The 21259-nt window shown below is 36.3% G+C and overlaps 1 non-coding gene and 1 pseudogene across 1 annotated transcript; one reads left to right on the forward strand and one right to left on the reverse strand.

The window, feature by feature from the left end:
* The first annotated feature begins 1200 nt into the window (after positions 1-1200).
* Positions 1201-1298, forward strand: LOC132297777 (small nucleolar RNA R71; annotated as a pseudogene).
* Positions 1299-8814: 7516 nt separating this feature from the next.
* On the reverse strand, positions 8815-8920 carry LOC132298083 (small nucleolar RNA R71). Its single transcript, XR_009479514.1, has one exon. It is a non-coding gene; the product is annotated as a small nucleolar RNA R71 (small nucleolar RNA).
* Between the last annotated feature and the right edge of the window lie 12339 nt (positions 8921-21259).

The raw sequence follows: 21259 nt of genomic DNA on the forward strand, positions 1-21259 counted from the left end.
TCATGTTTCAATTCACTTTTCAACAAAACATTTTCAACATCATTTTTCAAAACTTCTTTTCTAAACACATTTTTTAAAACTTTTTTCAATGAATCATTTTCAAGATCATTTTTTAAATCACATTTTGAAGATTTCTCATTCATAAGATCATGAACATGCAATGAAGGAGGAATAAAATGTGAAACGGGACGGGTGACAACTTGTGGTTGCACCGGTTCACTCTCTTCATTGGACATTTCAACTTGATTGTCCACAACTCTACCACTCCGCAAGGTGGTCACCGCATTGACATGTTATATGGTACACCCTTCCGATGAGGATTGGGTTTCTACAACACATTATTACTTGATTGGGGCATTCATAGGCATCTTTCCCTTCTCTCTAGCATTAAGAGTGCTAGCTATTTGCCCTACTTGGGTTTCTAGCTTTGCAATAGATTGAGAGTGAGAATGAAGCAATTGTGTGTTTGCCTCTAAAGTGCCCAAAGCATTTAAAACTTTCTCTTCAAAAGCAGGACTTCTAGCATTACCTTGGGAATAAGATTAGTTGGGAAAATAAGAATTAGAAAATTGATTCCCTTGTGATTGATATGGCCTATAACTTTGGGATCCTTGGTTTTGAAGTGGAGGTATGTACTTCCCTTGAAAACCGCCTTGGGGAAGGTTTGAGCCTACCCCTTGGTTTTTCCAAGAGAAATTTGGATGATTTCTCCAACTTGGATTATAATGAATACCATAAGGATTTCCCCCGTGATTCACAAAGGTTGCATTGACTTGCTCATTAGGTTCATTTTGCGCTTGTCCATGAGGACAATGAGAAGTAGAATGAAGAATAGTAGAACAAGTCATGCAAGATTCATTTGATGCACGATGAGAATGGTTAGTGTAGGAAGATACTTGGTTCACCGAGTCTTGGATAATCAAAAATTGATCAAACCTTTGAGATAGAGATTTCATCTCAGTGGCTATCTCATTTGAATGGTCGACTTGATGTAAGCCAACACTCTTCCTACCTTGGGTATTTTTACCATTCTTTGAATACAATGTTCTATGTAATGAATTCTCACTCATGCTCTCATAAAGACACCACACATCATCCTCATGCCTATTAATATAAGAACCACCCATGGAAGCATCAACCATACCCTTGGAATTGTCCGATAAGCTCTCAAAGAAATATTGAACTAATTGCCATTTGGGCATGTCATGATGTGGACACTTCCTAAGAAATTCATTGAAGCGTTCCCATGCCTCATGAAACATTTCCCCATCCCCATGTGTAAACTCTCTAATGGACGTTCTCATGGCATTGGTCTTTAAAACTAGATAGTACTTCTTCAAAAACTCTTGTTGCATTTCTGCCCAAGAAGTGATTGAAAAAGGCCTAAGATTGTTGAACCAATATTTTGCCTTGTCTTTAAGAGTGAATGGAAAAAGTTTAAGCCTTAAGACATCTTCCGGCATGTCCGTATATTTTACGGTAGAACAAACTTCAAGGAACTCATCCAAATGCTTGTAAGGTTCTTCACTAGGAAATCCATGAAAGTTAGTAAGCATTGGAATGGTTTGTGCTTTGATTTCATAATGATGTGCTCTAAATGGTGGCAATTGGATGTATGTAGGTGAATTATACTCATTTGGCACATAATGGTCTCTTAAAGTAAGTGGTGGGTTAGCTACTTAAGGTGCAACATGAACACCTTGATTTTGAATTCCTTGATTAATGATGGGAGGTTGTGGAGCATACATTGGCTTTGGCATTCCCAATGGAACTTGGCCTTGTTGTTAACGTTGGTGAATGTATGGCCTAGGGATGCCTAGTGATACTTGCATGTTATCATGATGCACATTAGGATGAAGAATGCCTTGTTGGTCTATGTGACCAAGGTCCTCAACATGATCATCATTATGGTCATCCATTGATAGATTGGTTCTATTTGAACTTCCTCTTCCCCTAGGATTTCTAACGATGGATTCAAGATGCAAATCTAAAGGGATAAGAGTGGGTCTCAATGAACGACGACCATGCATGCACAATAACAAACAAGCAAGCAAAACAAATGAATAAACACTTCACCTTCATAACAATGAAATTAAACTACTTCCACAAACACAATTCCCATGTTTAAAACAACAATGATGCAATGACAAGAAAAATAAAATGCCTTCATGCGGGCTCACGATTTATCTATAAATGTAATGCAATACCTCCACGCGGGCTCACGATTTAACTAAGAGATTAAGTCAAGAAAGTCTCACAAAGGTCCTATAGTACTTCAACTCCAAATTTTAAGCTTAGCTTAGCAATTTTTCAATTTTTTTTTTTTTTTGGATTGCTCCTTTGCTTGGCTTCTCTTCAACTCAATATACCTAGTCAATCAAGAACAAACATAATGAGTAATCAAAAAAAATAAATAAATAAAGTAAAGACACGATTAAAAGAGTACTAATCCTAATTGAATTCCACAAATTCAACGTTGCCAAATCAAATCAATCAATCCCTAGCAACAGCGCTAAAAACTGGCCGGTGCGTCGCCCTACCGTCAAGTTTAGAGAGTGTGCATTAAGGCGAGGGCCAAGTTTTACATTTATAAAAGCCTCTACTACCTTCACTAAAAATATAGCTAGGGCGGTAGGGATCATCCCAAGGGATTGTGGATGATGCTAGGTTGAACTAGGTTGTGGAATCGAGATTAGGGTTAGTAGGTCGAGTGATCAAACGATTGTTGGTTGGTTGGTTGTTTAACTAGAGAGCAACTAAATTAAACTAAGTATGAAAGCAATAAAGAGTAAGTAAAAGAGAAAGAGAGATCTTGGGGTTTAGAGATCACCACCAAGCAACGCATTTCTATACCATTAATAAGTGACAAATGAGGGTAAGGTGTGTTACAATATTAGTGTGTGTGTGTGTGTGTAATTGGTTGGTTCAATTAGCAAGGATGACCAATTAAGCAAGTATTGTCTAAACATCATGTGAAAGGCACAATATATCAAGCAATGAAGCATATATTGTCTAAACAACATGTGAAAGGCACAATAGATCAAAATAAGTCATTAATCCTTTCATTAAGCTCACAATCCAAATACACCACAAGGTTAGAGACATATGCTACTTGTATTCAAAAGCATGGAACATCAAACAACAAGCATGGATTGTCCTCCCATTTAACATTACACTACAACTACACTACATCTACACTACTAGCATGAAAATAAACTAAGGAAGAGGCACAATCCATCAAGGAATAAGTATGAACCATTAAGAAAATAACAAGAGCATTTTATTAAGCATTATGTCTTGACAATCTCTAGATCTATAACATTAATACACATAGACATGCATCAATAACACAGGAAATAGAGATAATCATATGAACATCTATTCTTGCATACATAGACATATGGATAGAATGAAATGATCAATTGAAAGCATTAAACCATATAAATCATTGAATAAACAAGATCTATATAAATCAAAGTGTCAAAACATGTATTACAACACTAATCCCTCAATAATACACAAGTTTAAGGTAAAGAAAGCATGCTTGGGGCTAACTCTAGCCCCAAGAGGATGTCTAGCCACTCATGGTGATGCTCCTCCAACCCTCAAGGGCAAGCTCCATGGATGAAATCTGCTCCTTGGAAGATGAAAGGCCTCAAATGGCGTCTCTAGCTTCCTCCTCATTTTCTTCCTCACTAAGAATAGCCTCTCTAGAATTCTATCCCCCCTTCTTCAAAAAGTGCATCATATTCCTTTTATAGGTAGGTCAAGTGACACACCAAATGAGCTAGGGTCGTGCAAGGCATATTCCCCAACGATTGGATAGAGGACGGAATGAATAAGCTGGCTTTTTAACTTTTTTGCTCTGGAGGAAGTTCAATCGATCGAACCTTGGACTTGGATCGATCGAACTTAGCTGAGATCTATCAAACTAAGGCTGGATCGATCCAACTGGCTGAGCTTTTTGGGAAAAGACAAATCCGAGATATTTTTGGAGATAGTTTGAGAAAATGACAAAAGTGGTTAGTGGGTGGTACAACTGTGGATAAGATCAATCATTTGAATGAGGACAAGAGGGTTCGATCGATCGACTAATGATGTTGGATCGATCGAACTTTTGGATTTCTGAATGTGAACATCATGGTTTCGATCCATGTTGAAGTGCTGAGATCGATGAATGTTGGATCGATCGAACTCTGAAGTTGGATAGATCAAAATGTTGAATTCCACCTTTCTTCCTTTTTGCTCCTCTTTTGCTCCACTTTGCTCCTTTCTTTGATTAATCCCAGAATTGCTTCATTTAATCTCTTATTTGGCTGAGTTAGCTTATTTTCGGGATAAGTGCCTGAAAATGGAAATAACACGAAATCAATCTAAAACGGTAAAGTAAGATAGATAAAGGTTCTAGAATACCCAAGCTTAACGGGTTAAAATGCGCACTTTTCGGTGCTCATCATATTTTGAGGGGATTTGTGTTGTAATTCTTGTCTTGACATTTGATTTATATATGAATCTTGTTTTCACAATGATTTGTGTAGTTTAATACTTCCAATTGATCATTTCATTCTATTCATATGTCTATGTATACTAGAATAGATGTTCATGTGTTTATCTCTAGGTTTTGTGATATTAATGCATGTCTATGTGTATTGATGCAATGAATCTAGTGATTGTCAAGGCATGGTGCTTTAATGGAATACTCTTGTGGTTTGATTGATGGTCCATACTCATTTTTTGATGGATTGTGCCTCCTCCTTAGTTTAATTAATTTAATTTTCATGTCCCTAGCTTAGTTGTAGTGTAGTAGCATTACTTTCTTATATGGGAGGACAATCCATGCTTGTTGTTTAATGTTCCATGCTTATGAATGCAAGTAGTATATTTCTCTAATTTGATTATGTGCATTGATTGTGGACTTAAAGGAAGGAATAATGGCTTAATTTGATATGTTATGCTATTCACTAGTTTGTCTAGACAATGTATACTTAATTAGTCATCCATGCTTGTTGATTCAATCAATGGCACACACTAATATTGTAACATATAATCCCCCTCATTCATTACACATTGAGTGTCTCGGAAGGTGATGTTTAGTGTTGACCTCTAAGTCCCAAGATCCCTCTCTTATATTCTTTACATTTTACTCTACTTCAATTGATTTACCTTGCATCCATTTAGTTGACATTGTAGTTTAATTAACCAATCAAATCATCTTTGATCACTCGACCTACTAATCTGACCTTGATTTCCAAGCATAATACACTCCATTTCCCTTGGGACGATCCCTACTCAACCTAGCTATATTTATAGTTAGAAGTGGTAGTGGCAATCTCTAAATTTAAACTTGGACACACTACAATCCATTTTGTGCTTCGTGCTAGGCGCGCACCATGTTCCTTAGCATATATTAGTTTGGAATCATTTGGAGTTGTTTTGAAATTTAGGGATTTAATTATTTTTAAGTTAATTAAATTCTATTCAACTATTCCAATGATGTAATTAAATTTTTAACTTGATATTAATGATGATCTTGACATGTTCCTTAATATATATTACATTGGGGATTTTTGGATGAGTATTGAAATCTAGAGAAATTAATTATTTTGTTTAATTAATTTCTATTTAATTATTCCATGGCTTTAAGTAAGTATTGATATGATATATGTACTGACTATGCTATAATCTTTGACATATATTATTTAGGGATTATTTGGATAAGATTTGAAATCTAGTGAAATTAAATATTTATGTCATTAATTTCCACTTTGTGGTATTAATGCTTTAATCATGTATTTGATGTTGCTTGCATGATAGTATCTTGGTTTAATTAATATTTAGAATTCAAAGCATGTGTAGCTTATGAATATTGTGTAGAAGGTTATTTGATTCAATAACTTGTTAAATTTCTAGAAATATACCTTGTTGTGTACTACTATAATTACCTTGGAAGCTTATTACTAAGTTGTAGAATATTTAGTACTTGTAGCTTGCTTGATGGTAATTTGATTTAGCTTAATTATATTGTCATTATAACATGTAACGAATCGCTCATTGAAGATTCGACATTATATACATTTGCATGTGTAACGAATCGCACATTGAAGATTCGATATGATGTATGCCATAGTAGACTTGAATCCATAGGACATGGTTTGTGTGGTTTCACCCTACTTGTGCTTGGTAGGTTGTTTTATGCATTGTACTTGAGTGTATTGATGAGCGCTGAATATATGCATTTTCAAGCCCCTAAGTACGTATATGTTAGGGCCTAAAGTAATACTTCTATCCACTATTAGACTAATTTATGCTTAATGTGTGTTTTCAGGTACTTTCCTAGATAAATGATTAAAACTGGAACTTTATGCTGATATCGAAGCTTACAAAGTCGTTGCCGGTCATTCAGAGCAAGCCGAGGGCTAAATTGGTAAAGTTTGAAGCAATTGAATCCTTAGAGCCGGAGCCCAAGTATTGAGGTTTGAGCATTACAACAAAGAAAAGAAGAAAAGTAAATAAGGCCAAATGCTCGAGCATCGGTACCTTGATGCTCGAGCCATACTACAAAGATGCTCGAGCCTTACCACAAGGGTGCTCGAACCTTAACCAAAGGTGCTCGAGCCTTGACCCTAAGTAATGAGTTAATTTTGAATTAAAGGCTGTGCTCCCAGGTCTCGTGCATTACCTCCATGATCTAACATCATCCTTTGAAGCTCGAGCAATGAGCCCCAGATGCTCGAGCATGGTACCTAGTGCTCGAGCCTATGAAGCTTGGATCGTGCAATGTTAAAGAAAAAAGATGCTTTGGAAAAATAATCCAATAAAATTGGCTAAGTGTCAATGTGGTGATCGAGCACCATTCACTAAAGCTCGAGCATCCATCCAGTATTGCTCGAGCATTTGTTCCTGAAGCTCGAGCATGAGTCCTAAAGCTCGAGCATCCGTTCCTGAAGCTCGAGCATTGCCTGACATGTCAGACTAAAAGCTGCGGGATTTCTCTCTTTACATGCGGTATCTCATCCTAGTTAGGCCAGAAGACCTAAAAGCCCACCAAATACATATTTTTTTCTATAAAAGAAGGCGTGAGCCTTGATAGAAGAGGTCCGAAATTTTAATCTCTTTTACGGTGTTATTAAGAAGGCTGAAGGTGTGGTAGCTTTTAGGGTTCCTACAACTTTGAAAGTGCAGATCCTGAGAAGAGAGATGTCGTCCGTGACGAACTATCCAACCTTGTCATGAGTAGCTAATCCCTTTCTTAGGGCACTGATGTAAAACCCAACGTTATATGATGGTTTGATTGTCTTAACTCTGGGTTTATTTTAATATATAAAGTTTTCTTGATTATAAGACAATGAGCACTTGAGACAACTCAAGTGGTTTTTTAGGCTTTAGTAGAATATAAATTATTATTACCTTGTCTTAGATATAATAATTTATGTTCTATTCTCAACCTACCTTGTTGTATGGTATCTGGCGGAGCCCTGCCGGACACAAGACTAGAGGTCATATAATGGTGTTCTAATATATTTTGCAAAAGAACGTTTTCATAATCTATGCTTAGGAAAGGTGGTTCAGTCGCACAGTAGTTAAAGTATGTAGAGTTGGTAGGCGAATAGTTCACGCTAACCGCAGATAGGTTATAGTTAGCTAAATTTGTGAAACCTCTCTCTTTAAACTCCGAACTGAACGAATGTTATTGAGTTCAGTTCATTTGAAAACAGAATTAGTTAAAATCCCAGAGTTGATTCAATTGACCATAGTATAACGATTGTGGTGAAGTCAAAGCCCTAAGATTTTCCCTCTCTGATCATTCACTTTAGTTTAATTCGCTTTAATTTAATATTTTGTTTAAATCAAGTTTGTTAAATAGTGACAACCAACAAACTCCATAACCAAGTTTTCTATAAACCATGAACCTAATATAAAGGCTAATACAAATTCCATCTCTCTGTGGGTTCGACATCCTCTTTGCATAGAGCTATATCCTACACGATAGCGTACGATTGCGAGAGATACATCAATTTTTGGCACTGTTGCTGGGGAGATTATTTTTGTTTAGTTTTTAATTAGTTATTTTGGTTTACCAATCTTCGGACTTTCTGATATCTCACCTTATTTCTTTTTCTTTTCAGATACAAATTAGCGGTGAGGACAAAGACGCTTAAGGGACAAAAAGCTTCGGTTTATTAAACCTTTTGTAAGTTCTTTCTATTTTTCTGTAACTTAAAATCTTTTATTTCTGCTACTGCTAGGATTAGTGGAACCAGTGCATGTTAACTCGCCAAACTAGGTCAAAAACTTTAGTGCATGATTCTGAAATAGAGAGAACTTTAAGTCAATTAAGAAAGCTTAAAAAACACTTGAATAATATTGATAGTTCTTCTGAAAGTATGGCTGAGCAACGTAATGCACCGGGTGGTAATGGTAGTGGAGAACGGGTTCCACTTGTTCCTCCACAACAACCACAATTGAGGGATCATTTCATTCCTACCACATATACTTCCCCTTCATGCTTTGTTTTTCGGGATGCTGATGGAACCCATTTTGAGATCAAGCCTGCTATGATCCAAATGCTTCCTACTTTCCATGGGTATGCAACAGAGGATCCTTATAAGCACTTGGATGTGTTTTTAGAATTGTGTTCAACTACCAAGTTGACCACTCTATCCATTGATTCATTCAGAATGCGTCTTTTCCAGTTCTCTCTCAAAGATAAAGCAAGAACTTGGTTGCAGTCCCTTCAAACAAATTCCATATCTTTATGGGACATGTTACAACAGGAGTTCTTGAAGAAATATTACTCTGTGGGTAAAACCACACAAATGAGAAGAGAAATCATGGCATTTTCCCAAATCCCGGGAGAACAGTTTCATGATGGATGGGAGAGATATAATGATCTTCTGAGAAAGTGTCCACACCATGATATTGCTCAATGGCACTTAATATAGATCTTCTATGATAGTCTTATAGATTCTTATAGAAATATAGTTGATGCTTCCAGCAATGGAGCTTTTCTGCATAAGAGTCCGGCTAATGCTTGGGAACTGTTTGAGGACCTAAATGAAAACTTAGTACAACATGCTTCTTCCTCTAGGTCTAAGTCTTCACCTGGAATGCATAAACTTGAAAAGTTTTTCAGGTAGATAAATCTAGTGAGTTAGCCGCTCAAATAGAAGCCTTGAACTATAGGTTCGATCAAATCTTATCATCTAGCTTTGCTCCTGTTGCTAATCCACAAACTGCCTTACCAAAGGAAGTTTGTTCCATCTGTGTTAATTCTAACCATTTTGCTAACACTTGCCCTATGTTGGGACAATCATCTGAGATCCCACAGGAGTAAGTGAATGCTGCATTCTCTAGACCAGCTTATAATCCATATTCTTCTACATATAATCTTGACTGGAGAGATCATCCCAATCTGTCATGGCGAAATCCAAATCAAGGAAATACTGCTCCCCAATCTCAGGGGCAGTATCAAAATTCATCCAATCATATGCCACAAAATAATTCTTTCAACCAATCTAGTGTTTACCGTCCACCTCAGTTTAGGAATCAACCCACTCAAGCTCCTAATATTCCACCTCCTCCTAAGTATTCATCTGCTTTTGAGGAATAAGTACTCAATGCTCTTGGTGAAATTAAAACCAACACCCAACTTCTTAACTCTCATTCTCAAGCTATAGCAAAGCTAGAGGCACAAGTTGGGCAAATAGTGAGTACTCTATCTCGAAGAGAGGATGGAAAGCTACCTAGGCAGACTTACATGATTGATGGAACTAATTGTTGACCTTAAGGATTTCATCCAATGACAATCTAGTTGGTTTGATGATAACAAATCATTAATAGTGTTTAAGGACTAATGTTTACATTGAGTGTTATAGATGACTTATATTCAATGAAGAACCTCAATGAAGATCATAAAGACCATTCCAAGTGCTCTATTACTCAAGATCACATTTATGGAAGGCAAAGAAAACAAAGACTTAAAGTTGCAAGGAAAGATGGTTTGAACTACAACGAGCAAGAAAACAACTCAAAGAAAGGAAGTAAGCAAGTCTACCTAAAAGCTTACACGATCATGGACAAAGCGTGAAGAAAAGGGTAGATAGGATGGTGAGTGTTTAGGATTCAATGTCAAAGTATTTATGAATCCATTTGAAGCTCATCTCTATAGGACCATGCATATCATATCATCATTCATATGCTCCTATATCCATTAGCAATAGACTATGCACTTCATTTATATACAATTGACATATGGAGTCTTTGCTATAGAGTGAGTTAGTTCAAGCTTGCATAAGCTTTGAAAGAACTCATCATTTGTGCTAGAAATGTTAAGACCATGCACATCAATCATAAAATTCATATTGGTCAACAACTAAGGCATGAGAAGCCTTTATTACCATGAGTTGGCAACGGACATTAGGACCCCTGAATGCGCGTCATGAAAAACTATGTTTTTGGCTAAGTGTGAAAAATGGATTTTTAAAATAATGATTATTTCAAAATAATTTTTCCCGGTAATAACTCTTTATACTTCAACTAGCCTAAACTGATTTTATCAGAATTTTTGACCAAGTCTACATTGGTCTACATAAGGATTCATTTTTGCCAAAACTGTCCGAAATCCAAATTTGTACTAAAACTGAATTTCTACATTTTGATTTAGTTGGATTTCAATTTTCTAGTATTTTTTATTGAATCCAAATGGGGGGTACTTCCTTATTTACATTGTAAACTTAAAGTAAATGTACATATAAATTAAAGTACAGACACATTTACTTAAATGTTTTCAATGGAAATAAGCTGTGTAGATGTCCTGTACTAAAAGTCCTATGCATAAGCTATCATCTGTCAATGCACCAGAAAATGTCAAAACTGTCAATGCACCAGAAAACATCGACCGGTTCATATCATACGTCGATCGGTATGTATTAAGAGGTGAAATTCAAAGATCAACTCATATACGTCGACCGGTTTGAAGCATACGTCGACCGGTTTGATACATACGTCGACCGGTATCTATGCAATAGCAAAATTCATGAAGTGCTCATATACATTGACCGGTTTGCACATACGCCGACCGGTATCTAGGCAGTACTGAAATCTCAGGAACTCAACATATACGTTGACCGGTAAGTAGCATACGTCGACCGGTTTGTATAAGGATACGTCGACCGGTTTATGCCATACATCGACCGGTTCTTGTCGGATCTGCAGATTTCAAACTATAACGGCTCTATTCTTCTCGACCTATGTGCATTCAACTCCCAACAGCTATATTGAGCTTGGAAACTCTATAAATAGAGTGGGGAATGTCTTAATAATTAAGAGACATCATTTGAAAGACATCATATTGCATTAAAGAGAGCTTTTGTTCTCCAATCTTCTCTTCATCTCTCTCATTCACTCTTATTCTATCTTGAGAGATTCTAGTAAAGATTAAAAGGGTTTTTGCTCTTGTTTTAATCTTCATAGAGTTTTTGCTCTATTCTACACTTGAGAGATCCTATTGAGTTCATTAGAGCTTTTGTTTTTCACTTATATCATCTTCTCTCATTCATATCATTTATAGAGTTTGAGCTTCACTTATATTCATATATACTCTAGTTGAGAGCTAAAGTTTGTACATCAATCTTTGAGAGATATTTCTTGTGAGCTTGCACTTGTATATCTATCTTGAGAGAGATTCAATCTTATATTTCAATTACAATCTTTTCTATAAACTTGTAAAGGTTGGTGTGACCCAAAAGAAGCCTAGGAAAAGGGTGTTCTCCTAGCAAGGAAAAGAAGCAAGGTCTTGCTTCATGTAAAGGTTTGCTCTCCACCCACAACGAGAAGCTATATTGGATTGGGAAGTCTTAAGAGGGATCTTCAGCCGAGGAGTAAGAGTTTCAAAACCTCGCAAAAATCGCCGTGTTATAGTTTGCAATTTCTCTTCCCTTATCTCTCTTATAATTATGCTTTAATTGATTATTCCATATCTTGATCTCATATCTTGATTATTGCATAATTACTTAAATTGTTGAATAGAAATTGTATTTCTATATATTGTGAAAATTATCCATTGTTTGGCATGGACTTTATTCACCCCCCTCTAGAGTCAATTCTTGGGCAACACCAATTCCTTAGGTATTCATCATGAGCAAGTTTAGACTATCACTACATTGAGGAGTGGTAGAGTGGTTGATAACCAAGTTGAGAAAGGGCAGGAGGAAAAAGAAAGGCGTAGGATTCCCATAATTCCTATCGTTCAAAATCCACATTCCAAGGATGTTTTCTCAAGTGCTATTCCACAATCCACAAAAGGAGTTGAAGATGGAGTCACTTCTTCATCTACTCCTAACCCTGAGATAGCTTATGAGCCAAAAATGCCTTATCCTGAATGTCTCAAGGAACCCTCCCACTTTGGTAAATGTAATGACCCGGTCATTTTCCTTCCTTTCTTTTTTTCGATAATTTCTTTTTTCGTCTTTTTCCCTATTTCGTCCTTTTCTCATTTTTCATTTTTACTTGCATAACCTCACTTTTTGTGCTCGGATTTGATTCCGGCTTTGCATGCGTCCATGATATTTCATTTCCATAATATTTGCATTTTTACTTCTGTAGAAAAGCATATTAAATATTTACTTTTCTTATAAAGGACATGAAAGCATAACTTTTTGGTAATTATTCTAAACTTGAGGGGTTTTAGTGTAATTATGCAAAGTAATTATTTTTCATCTTAGGGACCATTTTATAATTTAAATTAGAAGATATTTTCAAAAAGGACTTTTATGCAATTTTCAGAAAATGTGACAAGTGTCACACTCTCATAATGCCACTTGTTGATCTTGTAGTGGAACCATTTGGAAGCTTAATCTCTTGACACAAGGAGGGTGGAGATTCACCCATTTTTTGCCCTAGGATAGGAGCACTTGTTGGCATGGATGGTTGATAAGTGTAGGCTTGATATTTAATCTTAGAAGTTTACTTAGATTCATGACAAGTGTAGGACTCACCTTTAGTCTTGCAAGTGTGTGTGTGAGAGGTAGTGCAAGAACACCTAGTGAGTGGAGAATCCCATCACATTTAACTTAGGGTTTGCACATTTATTTCATTCATCTCTTTCCTCTCAAGAACCCTAACCTAGCCACCATTGAAGACTAAGCTTGGTTTAAAGCTTTAAGCTTCATTTTGGTGCCCTTCCACTCACCTAAGACCTTGAAGCTTGGAATACTTTAGTTTTCTCTCACTCTCCTCTATAAAACCCTTGTTTAGTTTTCCATTTTTAAGCTTGGTTGCCTTGGATTATAGAGATTCAATTCTCTATTGAGGTAGGGGGTGTTATAGTTTATTATCTAAGTGATTTAATTGTTTTTGTAGTGATATCCAAGTTGTATGCATATCTTGTATTGAAATGAGAAATTAATGATTAATTGTAGCTTATATATTACTCACTTTAATCTTGATATATGGCATGGCCATGACTTGATCTTTGTTGTATCTTAATTTGGCATGGTTTAAATGAGCTTTTAAATCTAGAGAACTAATTAATTTAAGTTGATTTAAATTCTACTTAATTGTACTATGCTTATATTTCATTTTAGACTTGATATATGGCATGGCCATAATTTACTCCTTGTTATATATTAAATTGGAATCATTTGGACAACTCTTGAAATCTAGAGAAATTACCTAGTTGGTCTGCTTAATTTCTATCATATTGATTTAATGATTTAGTCATGTAATTCATGGAACTTATTGTGTTTTATCACATATCATGACTTGTTGCTTAACTTGTTGATTTTAGAAACTTGGGATATAATCAAGAACTTGACATGGTTAGGACTTGGCTCTAGTACGGGAGATAAAGAGCTCTCTACACTATAGTGCGCAATAGGGGAAGGTACCCATGGGTTAATAGCCCTAAAGTGATCTCAAAAGTACGGTTTTAATCCGGGCAATATCTAAGTATCCACCTTAGTTGATTTCACATGATTTCACATTTAATTTCCAACTTGATAACCTTGTGATATTTACATCTCATTGTGCTATGTTAAAAGTTCCAATGTCATTTTAATAGCATGGACTAATTTATATTGAATTGCAAATCTTGTAATGAGTTAAACTTATGCATGCTCATTCCCTACGAGTAAACTTGTTTACATACCCCAAAGTTACCCGGTGTTTTTTAAGTAAAGAAGCTTTATTGTGGGATGTGCAACACTCTTAGACTTGCTAGATTTCTTGGAGTACTTTTGGTGACATTGAATATGCACTTGTTAGCATATCATGATCTTTTTGGTGTATTGTATCAAAACTTGTATTTATTGTCTAAGCTATGTAATGTGCACTTAAGTGCACCTTTTGACACTCTTTAGATGTGTATGTAATGAGGCCAAGGGCCAAAGACACTCATATGCCATGTATGCTACTTTATTTTCATAGTTTGTTTAAGGGATACATGGGATTTCATGCATTGAAGGGTCATATTTTGCATATGACATGCCATGAGGCCATAGGCCATTCTAGCACGTCTAATTCATAATTTTACACATGCGAGCATGATTACATCTCAAGGAATACATGGATTTCAACTTTTGAATTATTTTTGGAGGATTTTATCAATTTTCATGAAAAATTCATGCATTGGGCATCATTCAAAGTTTTCTTTCGATTTAGCATGTTATAGATGTTCATGTGAGGGTTAAAGATGTTTTGAAACTTTTTTGGATCAAATGGGAAGCATGCATAGCCTTAGGATTAAGCCAAACATCTTCCCCATGAGTTGTAACAGCTTTTCTACTGCAACAGGATGCATCGGCCTGCTGATAACATAGATCAGCCGGCTGACACATATCGAGTTTGCATTCCAGTAGCCTTTTTGGGATTTTTGTGTTTCGGCCGGCTGATGATTGGGGTTCGGCTGGCTGATGATTGGCTTTTGGTTGGCTGATGATGGGGGTTCAGCCGGCTGATCTTCCCTGGAACTTTCCTCTTTTGATTTTTCTTGGACAGCATTGTAGTAACAACTTCAGAGAGCCATAACTCCTTCATGTATAATTCAAATCAGGTCATTATTGAGCCTAAACCCAAGAGCTTGAAGTTAGATTTCCAATGGTACCAACCATGCATGAAAAATCCAACCATAGTGAGAGTTATTGCAGTTTTAGTGAGATAGGGTTGTGGTAACTCCTAAACGGAGAAGGCCATTTTGTCCTAAATTCATAGCTTTTCCGTCCGGACTCTGAATCAGGTGATTCTTAAGTCTAACTTCATTAATTTTTCATTTTATTTCCAATGGTATGCTTGATATTAACCACTTCCATTTTGGAAAAGATCGTTTTGCGCCTAGGCTCATTCTTGTCCGTTTTTTAAACGTCGCTTCTGTAATTGTTTTCTTTGAGTTCCATGACCTCATTGAGGATCACATTGGTGTCTTATAGACATGTAGTATCTCTAGAGACCATTGTTTTACCTTTTGCATCCACATTCTAATTCATTGTTGGATTTACTTCTGGGTCACCGCTGACGTACCAGGTTGAATAAAACCTGGGTTGTTACAAGTGGTATCAGAGCTCCTAGGTTCGAAAACCTTAGGACGACGAGTTTTGGGTGCATATCATGCTTTTGTTGATCTACCTTGATGTATTCGCATACTTTTTGATAACATGTTTACGTGCCTTTTGATAACATGCTCGGTAGGATGACATGTCCCATGTACTTATATGCTTATGTGTTTAAAAAGCATCCTTGTCTAACACGTATGCTTATTTGCTTAAGTACTTAGCCCTTTAAATAGCTTTCTTTGATTGTTTTAGCATAACCGTATGTTGTATACATTGACTTGCTTCGTGTTTCATGCTTTCATAGTGTGAGTTGCATTCAGTCATAATAGCTTGTGTTACTGTTGACCTCTTCCCTTGCCTACGTTTAGCATCATGGTAGTCACGCATGGGGAGTCTTCACGTCAGGGCGTTGAGGAATAGGTTAACTACACTAAGTTTACGAGGGGTCCGGGAAGGCCTAGGATTCTAGCTCGTGGCATGGGTCATAATCCACCACGAGCTCCAACTTATGAGGAGCAGATTGCACAGGGAGTGGCTCTAGGGATGTCAGAGTCCATTCAACAGATGTTTCGTCAGCATATTGTAGGGATGCAAATTTTGGTACCGGCACCAGCACCGGCACGAGTTGTTAATGAGGCATTAGATTACTTCATAAAGTTACAGAGGGTTAAGATCGACCAATTTACAGGGAGTATGGATCCGTTTGCTTCGGAGGCATGGTTTGATCTCATGGTACGTAAACTCGATAGCATGGCAGGGCCTACAGACCGATTGAGGATCTCTTTGACAGCCTCTATGTTCATGGGAGATGCCGATATCTGGTGGAGGTCCATGACCAATATCCACGATGTGGAGGTGATGACTTGGGAGGAGTTCAGGACATTGTTCTTCGACTACTTCTTTCCTAGGGCTATGAGGCGGGAGATGAGGATACAGTTCACGGGTCTTTATCTGGGCACTATGAGTGTTATTAAGTATAAGACCTAGAAACACAGAAAACCAACCCATGCAACTAAAACTGACTGTTTGAGCGCGTTTGCTCAAAATCCACTTTTCCGGACTTGGCGGGACTCGTTCGGGGCACTTTTTGAGATTTTCTATAAATAGGGAACTTAAAATTTAAAAGTCATCTTCTCCCCTCTCCATGCACGACCAGAACCTGCTATGGTAGCCCAAGGGGGCTGCCACCCTTCTTCTTTCATTTCAACCTTCTTCCTTTTGTTAAAAAGTCGAAGTGCCTTCACGTTTTGTGTTTGTCTTAACCACGTGCATCTTTACCCCTTATTAGAACCCGTGTTTGGCCAAATTTTGAGTTTGGGTTGAAGTCAAGTTGTGATTTTGATGGGGCTTCTTGTGGGTTCATGTAGATCGTGTTGTCCCCGACAAAACCCTTCGGTATCGTCGGATTCGGAGCACTTTTTTCCGGTGGGCTTTTGAAATTTTCAACTCAAATTGAGGTAGGGGATGTTTTAGGGTTATATTAATGTTGTATTATTTGTTATATGAGCATATACAACTTGTGAGCATGCCTTGTTCAAGTTATAGAATTTAATTTAATTATTTTTTTTGTTTAAGATTTAAATCTCATGATGCAAGGCAACTTAGAATTAAATTATGGCATGCTAGAAATTTAGGCCTTGGTATGGTGGTTGATATATATTAAATTGGAGTTATTTGAATAAGAATTGCAAATTTTATTTAATATTTATCTTTTGTGAAAGTTTAATTCACCTAGTTGTATCAAACATGGAATCAACTTGTAATGTAATATTAAAGTAGGCCTTGGTGAGTTCTTTAACATATATTAAATTGAGGACATTTAGATATGTTCGAAAATCTAGAGAAAATTAATTAATTAGCTTAATTAATTTTATTTTTAAGTGTTGTAGCCACTTAAATTAATTTTAGGTATAATATATGTGAAGACTATGCTATGTCCCTTAATATATATTAATTTGAGTTTATTTGGGATTAATATGAAATCTAGAGACTTTTCATGTTAGGTTGAAAATCCCTTTTAATGTAGTGAAATTAATTACCTTGTGAGCATATTACTAATTGGATGTAAAATTCGTACTTGGGGCCTCTTAAAATGGTAATTGGACTTAACATGATATAGAATATCATTGACTTGTAAAGCTTGTTTAAATATATCTTGTGTAGGTATATAACATGTTAGAATACAACAATTGTTTACCTTGAAAGCTTGTTACTAAATTGAAGCTTATTTAGTACTTGTGGCTTAGGATAGTAATGTGACTCAATTGTTGTAAAATATTCTTGTTTTGTATGTAAATTGCATATTGAGAACATGACATGTCATATGCTATTTAGACTTGAACTCTAGGACATGGTTTGTGTGAATTCAACTTTACTTGTCCATGTAAATTGATTCCTAGACATTATTTGAGATGTATAAGTTAGGTTTAACTTATTGATTTTGCATAAGTTTTGAACTTATTGTTTTTGGAGGCTTGTAAGGATCATACTCATGTGATGGCTAGGGTTTGGCCCTAGTACGGATTCGTGAGTCTCCTAAGTCATATAAAGTGCGCAATAGGTAGTACTTTGTGGGTCGTAATTACCCGGAATAACTTATACACGTGTGCACTAGGTAGTCCCTTGCGGGCTAGTAACCCGGAATAACTCGATTGGTCTGCAGCCAAGGATCCTAGTCTTTCCACTATTTGATTTCACATTTAATTTCAAGTTGTTAATCATGGATTACTTGTAGCTTGAGAATTAATGCTTGCTTTGGATATTTAAATCTTATTTAATATACTTGCAACTGTATACTTGCTTTGTGCATTTAGATCTTATATAGTGTACTTGAACTTGTATGCTTGCTCTGTGAGTTTAGATTTCATTTACAATGCTTGTGCCGTGTATACTTGTCTTAAGCATATCTCTCTTAGCTTAGTATACTTGTGTCGGTATACTTGATTTACGAGATTTTCATATAAAATGCATACTTGTGTAAATATGCTTAGACCTTACATGACTTGTCTTAATGTGGTTTAGTATATTTGGAAATGTATGCTTGTATGTTATATAACGTATTTAACATTGTTTAGTATACTTGAGTATGTACACTTGTATGTCGTTGTTCACTTTAAATTGCATGAGTAGCTTAGGATGCTCCCTGAGTCTCATTTTGATATAGACGTTAGGTGGCATGAGCCCCTTTGACATGTTTCACCTTAAGGTGATATAAATGTAAAATGCTAGGTCGATGCATGCTCATCTCCTACGAGTAGCTTTATGTTACTCACCCACGTAGTGGGGACATTTTTCAGGTACCGGGATCAAGATTTCGGATTCACATCAAGCTTGGATGATTTGTAGACTTGAAGTTCTCATTTCATGTAAATGTTGGCTTGAAATGCCATTTATAGCTTTATATGTCAAAATGTATAAATTTGATTCTATTTTTGTAATGTGTACATAAGTACACTCTTTATAATGTATTTGACATGTATGAGATGAGGCCATAGGCCAATGACATCTAATTTGTATCCTATGGAACTTTTAACTTCATGAAATATTATGAAAATATTGAAAAATGCCAAGTTATTGCTTCACTATGCTTGTATCGGGTGTGGGAATTCTATTTTTATTCTTTCATAGGGTCTCATTAATCATGTATGAAGTGTGGCCAAGGGCCACACGGTAATTTGAAATCATTTGTTAATTTTGGTTTTCAAATTTCCCTTTTTTTGTTCATCTTTGCCTTTTTGCCCTTTGGGGGGTCCGATTTTTCATCGGTGGTATTTTTAAGCCATGGACCATTGAAGTACGTCTTAATAGGTAAGTTACGTTTGTGTGCATGGTCGTTTCTGGGAAAACCTTCTTCCTTGGTGAAATGAGCCTTCCATGGACTAATTTTGAAACTTTGTTGCATAATCTGAGTTAGGGGTTTTCTAGACCTTTCACATCAGTTTTATTTTCTTCTTTCAACATGGTTGCTTAAAAAATGTGATTTTAGGGAGGGTTTCTTCTTTGTGTTTTTTCATAAAATGTCATCTTGATACCGGAAATCCATTGCAAAGTTCAGCTTCCAATTTTACATTTAGCAGCTTTTTGACCCTCATGACCAGATTTCATGGAGGGGCATTTTGGCATTCTACATTGATTTTTTTTTTTAATTCTCGTGTATGTCAAATAGAAAACTCAATTTTGGGAGGGGTTTCTTTTTTGTGTTTTTCCAAAAAAATTCATCTTCTAGCCCGTTTTTGCTCTCACTTGCGGGCATATTCTGAAAACAAATCTTGTAGCAGCTTTTTGGGTCCCTTTTGACATAGGCTGATCTAGAGGCATTTTAGGGATCTTACAGCGTGTTTTTCTCCGTACCTTTCATATACCGGGTAGAAAACGTGATTTTAAGGGAGGTTTCTTCTTCGTGTTTTTCCAGAAAAACTCGTTTAAGGGTCCGTTTTTCGCCTCAGTTCCGAGAAAAAAAATCAAATGTTGCTTGCTGTAAAAACACTATTCCTGCCCAGATTTCTTACCCGGAAAATAAGTTGATTTTTTTGAAACTTTGAGGCTTCATATCTTTATCATCCGGATTCCAAATCAAGTGATTTTTGAGTCTAAGTTTATTGGTTTTTGCAGGTCTATATAACGGTATGCACGGTTGCATCAAATTATATATGAAAAGACCATTTTACCCCTTGTAATGTACCCTTGCCGTACTAATTTTAAACCCAAAAGTTGGTTTTTATGAAACTTTGACATTTCATATCTTCTTCGTCCGGACTCCGAATCAAGTGATTCTTGAGTCTAGATTCATTAATTTTTCCTGGCCTATCTAATGGTATGCTCAGTTGCATAGTTTTGTCTAAAAAGAGCATTTTACCCCTTGCGAAGTACCCTTGCTGTATTGATTTCAAACCCAAAAATGTGATTTTTATGAAACTTTGGATTTTCATATCTTCTTCATCCGGACTCCGAATCATGTGATTTTTGGGTCTAATTTGATTAAATTTTTGCTGTCTTTCTAGTGGTATGCTCGGTAGCACCCGATTTTATATTTTCAGAAATGACCATTTTACCCTTGGGGGCCTGTTCGGTCTTTTTCTGATCATTCGTTCCTGCATCAGTTCTCATTGAGTTCCACGAACTCATAGAAGGTCACTTTGACTTGTTAGAGTCTTGCTTTTTATTTTCGCTTCCGTATTCGGATCCGTTATCGGGTCAATCTTCGGTTCATCACTGGACACACTGGCTTGAAAAACCAGGGCCGTCACAGGTGGTATCAGAGCTCCTAGGTTTGAAAACCTTAGGATGACGGGTTTTAGGTGCATATCATACTTGTGTTACCATGCTCTATGTGTTTAGTTGCTTCTTGATAACTTGTTTACGTGCTTATGTGGACGTATGTTTAGAAGTTTACCTTAACTATCACATCATGATACATATGCTTGTTTACTTTAGTACATTGTATATACTTGTAGATCTCAGCATGTTGTATATGTTTGTCTGCCTTAGCATACGGTATATGTTTGTCAGCTTCTGTACATTGTATATGCTTGTTTGTTTTAGTATATTGACTTACGCTTATCTGCTTAGCATGTTGGTTATGCTTGTCTACTTTAGCGTATTGCATGCACTTGTTATTCTTAGTATGATAGTATAATGCATACATTGACATGCCTTATATGACCTTACTACTTGTGTGAGTATGTAGTCTATTGCTATGTTACATGTCAACTGCT

The sequence above is a fragment of the Cornus florida genome, unplaced genomic scaffold (genome assembly GCF_030987335.1).
Source record: "Cornus florida cultivar Cherokee Brave unplaced genomic scaffold, ASM3098733v1 CherokeeBrave_3.0.0_Hap2_Chr02, whole genome shotgun sequence".
Classification (NCBI taxonomy): domain Eukaryota; kingdom Viridiplantae; phylum Streptophyta; class Magnoliopsida; order Cornales; family Cornaceae; genus Cornus; species Cornus florida.